The sequence below is a fragment of the Mobula hypostoma genome, chromosome 7, assembly GCF_963921235.1.
Source record: "Mobula hypostoma chromosome 7, sMobHyp1.1, whole genome shotgun sequence".
Lineage (NCBI taxonomy): Eukaryota > Metazoa > Chordata > Chondrichthyes > Myliobatiformes > Myliobatidae > Mobula > Mobula hypostoma.
In genome coordinates, this window is record NC_086103.1 from 172441234 (window position 1) to 172452200 (window position 10967).

Consider the following 10967-nt stretch of genomic DNA (forward strand, 5'->3'; position numbering starts at 1 on the left):
ACCAGGGGAACCCTATTCCTAGTGGGGTGGCGGGAGGATGGAGTGAGAGCAGATGAGGTTCAGCTGTTGTTCAGGTAAAACATCAGAATGGGAAAGAAATGTGATCTATATAACCTCGACAATGAAATGATTGTTGGTGTCAGATAAGGTGGTTTGAGTATCTCAGGAAAGGCTGTCACACGCAGCTGTCTCTAGAATTTACAGAGAAATAGTGCAAAAACAATGAAAAACATCCAGTGAGCAGCAGTTCTCTGGGTAAAAATGCCTTGTTAATGAGAGAGGTCAGAGGAGAATGGCCAGACTGATTCAAGCTGACAGGAAGGTGACAGTAACTCAAATATCCACGTGTTACAACAGTGGTGTGCAGAAGAGCATCTCTGAATGCACAACACGTTGAACCTTGAAGTGGATGGACTTCCACAGCAGAAAACCAGATTGGGTTCCTCTCTTGTACCTAATAAAGTGGGCAATGGGTGATAATGTTATACCTGCCATTGTATTCCGGTTATGAAACTCCCTTTGAGTCACTGTGGATAATTGTTGCATGAATAAACTTTTGTAATTTTGTAGAGAAAATGTCAAGGGAGGTCTGTATAACTGGTGTAGTTATTACTGCTGGGAGGTGTGGTGTTAATCACTGGGGTGGCAAAATACACAGCTAGTGGAGTTGCTGCCTCAGTGCTCTCGTCATCCACATCCTACCCACAAGTTGTGAACACATCCCATAAACCAGCCTCCCCTCCATGGACTCAAGAGGAAAAGCCTAGACAGGGCGGATATGGAGAGGATGTGGTCTTCCGAGGGGGAGTCCAGGGCCAGAGGGCACAACCTGAGAATAGAGGGGTGTCAACTTAGAATAGGTGATGAGGAGGAATTTCTTTAGCTGGGGTTGTGGTGGGGAGTTGGTGGTGATTCTGCGGAATTCATTGCTACAGATGGTTGTGGAGGCCAAGCCATTGAGTGTGTTTAAAGCAGAGATTGGTAGGTTCTTGATTTGTTAAGAGCATCAAGGTTACAGGGAGAAGGCAGGAGAATGAGGTTGAGAGGGATAATAAATCAGCCATTATGGAATGGTGGAGCACACTCGATGGCCCAATATCCTGAATTTCTCCTGTGTCTTATGGTCTTATAGCCTTATGGACCTTGTCTATGTAATGGGGGTGGGGGGGTCGGCACTTTTAAATTCCTTAGCATCATCATACCAGAAAATCCATTCTGGCACCAGACACAAGTGTCATCTCAAACAGGCACAGCAATGCCTCTTCTTTCTTAGAAGTTTGCATAAATTCGGCTTATGGGAGGGAAGGATTAGATTGATCTTAGTGTAGGTTAAATATTGTTGGCCAAGGGCCTGTACTGTGATGTGATGTTCCATGTTCTATGTCACCAAAATCTTTGACAAGCCTCTACAGATGCACGTGGAAAGGTGGAAAGTGTCCTGACTGGTTGCATCATGGCCTGGTATGTATGCAAGCCGAAATGCCCAAAAATAGAAAAGGTTAAAATGGTGAATGCAGGCCCAGTTTATCACAGGGTAGTGCTCCCCACTATGGAACGTTTACAAGGTGCACTCCCACAAGAAAGCAGCATCAATTAATCAAAGACCCCACCGCCCATTCACTACTACCATCGGGCAGGAGGTACAGAACCCTCAGGTCCCACACCACTGGGTTCAGGAACAGTTATACACTTCAACCATCAGGCTCCTGAACCAGTGTGGATAACTTCATTCTCTGGAGTGATTCTACAGTCTACAGACTTACTTTCAAGGATTTTTTCCAACACAAGTTCTCAGTATTATTTTTTATTTGCACAGTGTGTCTTCTTTTGCCCATTGGTTGTTTGTCAGCTGTTGTCTGTTTTTCTTTCGATTTTCATAAATTCTATTTGTCCGGTAGGTTCCTCACTAATGCGAAGCTGACGAGGAGCATTACCCCGTTTGACATCACTTGTGACTCTGCAATGTATTGTCTGCAATAAATTTAAGCTTAAAACAGGGGCGCATTTTAAATCAGCCTTGAAATGTTTTGTCCAAGCTTTGTAGTGGGTGAGAGGAAAGTTGGGCGTGATTGGGTGAAGTAACGCAACTCAAACAATAGGAAGTTATAGTAACATACATCAAAGTTGCTGGTGAACGCAGCAGGCCAAGCAGCATCTATAGGAAGAGGCGCAGTCGACGTTTCAGGCCGAGACCCTCCAGCTTTTAAATCCCTTACTCACTCTTCCTTCAGTTAGTCCTGACGAAGGGTCTTGGCCTGAAACGTCGACTGCGCCTCTTCCTATAGATGCTGCCTGGCCTGCTGCGTTCACCAGCAACTTTGATGTGTGTTGCTTGAATTTCCAGCATCTGCAGAATTCCTGTTGTTTGAGGAAGTTATAGTAGCCTGCTTTGGCAACTGCTCGGCTCGTGACCACAAGAAACTGAGCTGCGGCCACAGCTCAGAATATCATGGAAACCGGACACTCCTCTATGGACTTTATACCTCTCACCACCTCAGTAATGCAGCCAGCAAAATCAAAGACCCTACCCACCAAGGACATTCTCTCTTCTTCCCTCTCCGGTCGGGGAGATGATACAAATGCCTGAAAGTGTGTGCCACCAGCTGTTACAAAACAATTGAAAGTTTTGCTGGTATGTCAAGACGGACTCTCGACCTCATAATCTACTTTGTTATGATCTTGCACCTTATTGTTTACCTGCATTGCACTTTCTCTGTAGCTGGTACACTTTATTCTGCACTCTGCTTTTCTTAATCTTATACCTTCTCAATGTATTGTGTAATACCTGATCTGTATGAATATGCAAGACAATCTTTGCACTGTACCGCTGCACATGTGACCTCCAAGAAGACCACAATCTTGTCGTCGGGTCTGCGTGCCTCAGAGAGCTATGCAGGCTGGAGTCAGGGTCTTGTGTTTTGGGTCTCGGTAGGGACACCCATGCTAAACAGGTCAAAGGGTAGAGGCCAGGCTCTGTGTGTGTGCGTGTGAGATGACATTTGTGTGCTGGTGCCAGAACAGATCTTCTGATACGATGCCGAGGAATCTAAGGGGCGATGGGAGCAAACTAGATGGGCTGATGGGCCTATTTCTGTGCTGTATCTATGACATTTCTATGACTGTATATGCATACTTTAATAAAAAAAAATTTACTTTGAAGTTTGTCTATACGTTCACTGTCTCAGTAAAGCAGTCAGGATAATTACAGACCACATACATCCTGGACAATCCTCTCCTCTCCCCTTTTCCACCAAGCAGAAGATACAAAAGCCTGAAATCACATACCTCCAGGTCCAAGGACAGCTTCTGTCCCGCTGTTCTCAGACTATTAAATGGTTCACTTGTGTGATAGATGGACTCTTTACTTCACACCCTACCTCATTATTGGTTTGCACGTTACTGTATTTTCTCTGTAGCTGTTACTCTTGAAAAGTATGGGTGCAGACCCTTCCACTCACCATATCTGTACTGACCTCAGTGAAAAAGTAACCTATCACCTCTACCAGCACATGGTCTGTATTACCCCATCCACTGCATGTCCCTGTGCATTTAAAACGTATTTACACGCTCCGCCCCAGAAGTTTTCATGTTTTATTGTCTTACAACATTGAATCACAGAGGATTTAATTTGACATTGATCAATAGAAAAAGACCCTTTCCTGTCAAAGTGAAAACAAATATCTACAAAGTAATCTAAATTAATTTCAAATATGAAATACAAAATAATTGACTGCATAAGTATTCACCCTTCTTTAATATGACAAACCAAATTGTCACTGGTGCAGCCAACTGGTTTTAGAGGTCACGTAATTAGTTAAGTGGAGATCATCGTTTGCAGTCAAGGCGTTTCAATTAACTGTAGTAAAAATGCACCTGTATCTGGAAGGTCCAACAGATGGTCAGTCAGTATCCTGGCAAAAATTATACCATGAAGACAAAAGAACACACCAAGCAACTCCATGAAAATGTTATTGCAAAGCACAACATGGATACAAGAACATTTCCAAGACACTGAATATCCCTTGGAGTATAGTTAAGTCAATCATCAAGAAATGGAAAGAATATGGCACAGGTGTAACTCTGCCTAGAGCAGGTCATCCTCAAAAACTGAGTGACTGTGCAAGAAGGGGACTAGTGAGGGAGGCTGCCAAGAGACCCATGATAACTCAGGAGGAGTTACAAGCTTCAGTGGCTGAGATGGGAGAGACTGCACATACAACAATGAGAGAGTGGCAAAGAGAAAGCCACTGTTGAAAAACTCTCACATGAAATCTCAGCCAGAGTTTGCCAGAAGGCATGTGGGAGACTCTGAAATCAGCTGGAAGAAGGTTCTGTGGTCTGATTAAACCAAAATTGAGTTTTTTTGCCATCAGACTAATGTTATGTTTGGCGTAAGCCAAACACCATACATCATCAAAAACACACCATCCCTACCATGAAGCATGGTGGTGGCTGTGGGGATGCTTCACTGCAGCAGGCGCTGGCAGGCTTGTGAAGGAAGTGGGTAAAATGAACGCAGCAAAATACAGGAAAGTTCGCGAGGAAAACCTGATGCAGCCTGCAAGAGAACTGCGACTTGGGAGATTTGTTTTCCAGCAAGACAATGACTCCGAGCATAAAGTCAAAGCTATACTGGAATGGCTTAAAAACAACAAAGTTAATGTCCTATCGCAAACAAGAGAAAGTCTGCAGATACTGGAATTCCGAGCAACACACACAAAATGCTGGAGGAACTCAGCAGGCCAGGCGGCATCTATGGAAAAAAGTACAGTTGAACTTTTTTGGCGGAGATCCTTCATCAGGACTGGAAAAAAAAAGATGAGAAATCAGTAAGAAAATGGGGGGCCGGGAGGAAGAACCACAAGGTGATATGTGAAACCGGGAGGGGGGAGTGGTGAAGTAAAGAGTTGGGAAGTTGATTAGTAAAAGAGATACAGGGCCGAAGCAGGGGGAGATGTCATAGGAGAGGACAGAAGGCCGTGGGAAAAAAAGGAAAAAGGAGAGGAGCCTGAAAACGCACACTAAACGTTTCAAGAACAGTTTCTTCCCCTCTACCATCAGATTTCCGAATGGACAATGAATCCATGAACACAACCTCACTATTTTTTCCTGATTTCTCTCTTTGCACAATTTATTTACTTCACGCATATATGTGTCTCCTCGCTGTATCTCTCCATGACTTTATAAATAACTCATTTCCCCCCCCCCCCCCAGCTTTGACCCCAGCATCTGCAGACTATTTTGTGTCTTTTTTTTTCAATTCAGGTTGGGCGATCACTCAACATTAACCATCTCACTCAACCTTTCCGAAGTAACCTCGGAAATTAAAATTCGAAAAGGCTAAAAATGCGAAGTTCTAATAAAAGATTACAGTTCGCATACTATTTTGAGAGTTGGTTCGTCACCAAAAACACACAAAAACTTCTAAAAATGTACCGTGGAGAGTATTCTAACTGCCAGCTCAGTTATTGGCACTAGCCTCCGTAGTGTTCATGACATCTTCAAGGAGCGGCACCTCAGAAACTCAGCGTCCATCGTTAAGAACCCCCACCACCCAAGGCACGCCTGTTCTCGTTGGTACCATCAGGGAGGAGGTACAGAAACCTGAAGGCACAACCAGCTTCTTCCCATCTGCCACAGGATTCCTAAATGGACTTTGAAGCCATGAATACCACCTCGTTACTTTTTTAATTTATGTTTTCTCGCGCTACTTATTTTAACTAAACACAGAAACATAGAAAACCTACAGCACAATACAGGTCCTTCAGCCCACAAAGCTGTGGCAAACACGTCCTTACCTGAGAAATTACCGATAGCCCTCTATTTTTCTGAGCTCCATGTACCTGTCCAGGAGACTCTTAAAAAGACACTATTGTACCCACCTCCACCACCGTTGCCGGCAGCCCATTCCACGCACTCACCACTCTGCGTAAAAAAACTTACCTCTGACATCTCCTCTGTACCTACTTCCAAGCACCTTAAAACTGTGCCCTCTCGTGCTGGCCATTTAAGCCCTGGGAAAAAGCCTCTGGCTATCCACACTGTCAATGCCTCTCATCATCTTATAAACAATTTAAAAGACTTACTGCAATTTTTTCCTTTTTTTCCTTTTTTCCTTTTTTTTTCCTTTATAGATACCATGTATTTCGTTGTACCGCTGCTGTAAAGTTATCAAATTTCACGACATATGCCAGTGATATTAAAACTGATTCTGATTCTACTAATCTTTTTAAAGCAATCTTCACTTTTGCCCCTCTGCTTCATCCATCTGTATAAAGACACCGAACAAGAAAGCACAATGGCGGGATGGTGGTGCCTTGTTTACTGAAATTCTCATTAAATATATATAACAAGGCGCTAGTCCAAATAAGAGTACAGGTTCCCACCTCAAATCTCCAAACTTTGGTGGTGGTCCGTCGTGGCCGACGATGACAGAAAATCTTCGCAGACAACTTTTAAAACCAGTTCCACTCTCTCGCCTCGTAAGACCGGGCCCAGTGAGTCATCACTTCTGGAGTTTTCATCGGTTGTAGTGGATGACCATGACTTATGTGTCATGGCCTTCGCCCTCTACACCGCGATGCAGAACCACGTTGTGTCTGACTGTGGACTCATCTGTCCAACCCGCCGGGGATTTATGTGCTTACCTTTATGTACATCCAATCAATCTAAGAATAAAAGCTATCGTATGAAGTTATATTTACTGTGTTTTAATTATTGTACTCACTATCTTATTGTGTGCGTGTTTTTGTGCTGTATCGGATCCGGAGTAACAATTATTTCTTTCTCCTTTATATTCGTGTACTGGAAAAGACCTTAAAATAGAGTCTTTAAAAATTCATCAGACCCGCGTCTCCCTTAGGCCGTGTTCCTTGGAAAGGGGTCGGGGGTGGGGGGTGGGGAGCAGGGCAAGTCACCTGGGACCCAGTCAAACCAGGTCCCCACAGAGCCGCCCGATCATTTGACGCGTCTGCTGCGAACAAGCGCTGAAAAACCATACACACGCGTGTAGACAGACTTTTAGACAATATAGCGCACTGTAAGCACATACTTAGACACAAAGATCTTTGTTACCGGATTAGACACTCTAGACCTAATATAGACACATTGTGTCCAAATTCACATAAGATCTAAGTATGAATATATACATATGCACGCAAAAATCTGTACAAAATACAACATAAATGCGCGCGTGCAAACCGGCACAAACTCGTAACACTGAACGTGTATACAAATGCACATTATACCTCTATGAAAATAGATTTTTTACAAAACCAAAAATATAGCGAAACGTAAAGACAAGACATTCCGCAGATGCTGGAAATCCAGAGCAACACACACACGCACACAATGCTGGATGAACTCAGCAGGTCAGACAGCATCTATGGAGGAGAGTAACTAAGGATCTTCATCGAGGTTATCGGCCCAAAACGTCGACTCCATTAGACCGTAAGACACAGGAGCAGATTTAGGCCATTCAGCCCATCGAGTCTGCTCCGCCATTCCACCATCAGTGATGTATTATCTCTCGCAGCCCCCACTCTCCCGGAACATTTGATTTCTTTGCTAAACAAGACGCGATCAACCTCTGCTTGAAATATACCCAATGACCTGACCTCCAAGCTGTCTGTGACAATGAATTCCACAGATTCAGCACCCTCTGGCTAAGGAAATTCCGCCTCATCTGCATTTTAATTGAACGTCCCTCTACTCCGGGCTGTGCTCTCTGGTCCTACACTCCCCAGCTGTAGGAAACATCGCAAAATCGCGTCGTTTTAATTAAACGAAAGGGCTTACCGAGTTTGGCAATGTCAAGTACACTTCTCTTCAGACAGCTGTTCCTATGGTTTGCTTTCCCGCCTGTTTATTGAGTGAATCGGACAAGTAATCGGAATAGAAAAATAATAGCACGTTGACAGTCGATATCGACCAGAGATTGTGGGCGGTTCAGACAAATCAGAGATGAACATCCCGGCTGCTGGGAGGAGCTACAAACTACCGCACCGCCTTATGTGTTAGAAGGGGAATCTCGGTTAAACCTCCCGTGAGGGCAATTAAAAAACAGATGAAGACTCGACCGTCCATTTAGAGGCCATAAAGCACAGGAGCAGAATTATGCCATTCGGCCCGTCGAATCTGCTCCGCCATTCCATCATAGCTGTTTTATTATCCCTCTCAACCCCATTCTCCTGAGCTCTGCCCATAATTCTCCAAGGATGTTTGCTGAGTCGCTGATTTCAGCGATTGCCGTCAAAACGTAAACCAACTTGTTAACACCAGAAAACACTGAAGTCCACAGGGAGTCCTCCCCTAGACTCTTAGTCCAGCGCAGAGCCTGTCCTTCGCCTCCGGCCCCGACACCCTGCCCTTTTCAATCTAGCCCAGCACCTAAATTGTCATCCAGGCATCGGGTTCTGACGCTTCACACGCTCGGAATGAAAGAGCGCGTTGACCTGAAACATTGCATCTGGTGTTCTCTTTGCCTGGTCTGTATCTACAACATTTTCCGCTTTTATTTGTGGTTTCCATTGTCTTGAGTATTTTTTGGGAGTCCTAGTGCACGATTCCCTAAAGGTTAACTTGCAGGATGATTGGGTAGTAAACGAGAATATAAAAAGCAATGATGTAATGCCTTTGTTTCCTTAAGGTTGTTATAGCTGGGGGGAGGGGGTAATGGGGACGAGCTCCCACTACCTATTAAATGCAACTCAGATAGCCTCTGACAACCAAGTCTAGTTGTTGTTCTTCACGTGTGGCTTAGCTACTAAACCCGGCGGAACCGTTTCTTAAAGCTAGTCGCTTCGGGCAGATGGAGCTCGTCAGCCATTGTCAGCAGCTCACCTAGGAGGAAAACTCTGATCTCAAACTTCCGCTGCCTTGTGACTATACCCACTCATAGGGAAGGCTTCGGCAATGGAAGAATCTGGAGCTGGAGTCCCTCAGGCAGTCCTCTGTTGAGTTCAGTGCTGGCCGGCAACTCCGGCGACGGTGCTGGTGCCAAACTGTATCGTTTGGGTTCATTGGATGCATGGAGAGGGGGAGCTCGCTACATGGACAGCAGCTTGCCCTCCACATTCTACACTCCTGGCTTGCGTATCTGAACAGCTGGGATGCAACATCCATAGTCAACCCTGACCGACCGAGGCCTCTCAGGATGCCAATTCTCACTTTTTGTTGTCATTTCGACCATAACTGCTGGTACAGTACACAGTAAAAACGAGACAACGTTTTTCAGGACCGTGGTGCTACAAGAACAATACAAAAACTACCCTGAACTACGTAAAACAACTCAAAACTACACTAGACTACAGACCTAGCCAGGACTGCATAAAGTGCACAAAACAGTGCAGGCATTACAACAAATAATAAACAAGACAATATGCACAGTAGAGGGCAGTAGGCTGGTGTCAGTCCAGGCTCTAGGTGTTGAGGACATTGAGGAGGGTCCAGAGAAGATCCACAACAATGATCCTGGGAATGACAGGATTAACGTGAATAAATGCTTGATGGCTCTAGGTCTGTACTCGCTGGCGTTTAGAAGAATGGGGGAGGGAGATCTCACTGAAACCTACCAACTATTGAAAGGCCTAGATAGAGTGGATTTGGAGAGAATGTTTCCTATAATGGGGGAGTCTAGGACCACAGGGCACAACCTCAGAATAAAACATCCCTTCAGAACAGAGATGAGGAGGGATTTCTTTAGCTAGAAGGTGGTGAATCTGTGGAATTCATTGCCACATACAGCTGTGGAGGCCAGGTTACTGGGAGTACTTACAATGGAGGCTGATGGGGGTTCTGGAATAGTACGGGAGAAGGCAAGAGAATGGGATTGAGAGGGAAAATAATTCAGCCATGATAGAATGTTGGAGTAGACTTGCTGGGACAAATGGCCTAATTCTGCTCCTATGACCTGTGGTGTCATGGTCTATTAGGTGGGTGCAAGTCTACTCATTCCGCCAGGAATCATCTCTGCTTGATATGTTATCATGGCTGCATTCCACGGTCCAATATGACATAGAAGGAGGGTATTTCATTTATCAAGCTTATGTCCGCACATTGCACAATGCCATTCCCCATTAATTCATAGCATTTTCCCATTAACTCTCCTCCCCTTCCTGATAATGCCATTCACCTACAGGATAGAGGCAATTTACAGTGGCCACAACCTACCAACTGGCATGTCTTTGCGGCAGCACAGTGGTGTAGCAGTCTGTCAGTGCCCCAGGTTTAATGTCTGTCAGTAGTGTGTACATTCTGTCCATGACTGCATTGGTTTCCTCTGAGTGCTCTAGTTTCCTCCCACATTCCAAAGACATTCAGGCTAGTAGGGCACAGGCATGTAATTGGGCAGTGAGGACCCATTGGACGAGAAGGGCCTGTCCTGTGCTGTATCTCTAAATAATGAATAACTAACCCAGAGCACTCAAGGAGGGGGAACTCACAAGGAGAACTTGAAGACTCCAACTACTCAGTGCCAGGGGTTGGGATTGAAACAGATCACTGTGATAGCAGATATATCAGCTATAACGGTTGTGTAATTGCAGCTATACCAGCACACCACCATATAACATAGGGTGATGTCCACCCACCCATTAGTTGACCTCCAAATGTCTCTGAATTTAAGTTCTTCCCATGTTTCCCGGCTTCTAGGACATCTATTAGATGCACTTGCCCAGCGTTAATAAGTCTGGCTGCACTGAGTTTGCATGCTCAGTAATTTTCATGAAACAACTTGCTTCTATTTTGAATGCTGGATTGATTCCATCATGGTCTTTATACTTGTTCTGGGCCACTTCTTGATGTTGACAACTGCATGGATGGAATGGTGTAAAAAGGTGTAGTAGCAGCTGTTGCCATGGCTACACCACCCAACCCGTGATGCCTTTGTATAGTCATTGGCCACTTTATTAGGTACACTTTTACATCTGCAATAGTGAGGCCAACAGAGCTCTATATCTCAAGAGGAC

General features: G+C 44.8%; 1 protein-coding gene across 1 annotated transcript in view; it reads right to left on the reverse strand.

Moving 5' to 3' along the window:
- The window catches only part of LOC134349092 (P2Y purinoceptor 8-like), a 61090-nt gene extending 53168 nt beyond the window's left edge, over window positions 1-7922 (reverse strand). The window contains exon 1 of the mRNA XM_063052959.1: window positions 7798-7922. The gene's annotated coding sequence lies outside the window, so the exon portion shown is untranslated. The remainder of the gene's footprint in view (window positions 1-7797) is intronic.
- Between the last annotated feature and the right edge of the window lie 3045 nt (window positions 7923-10967).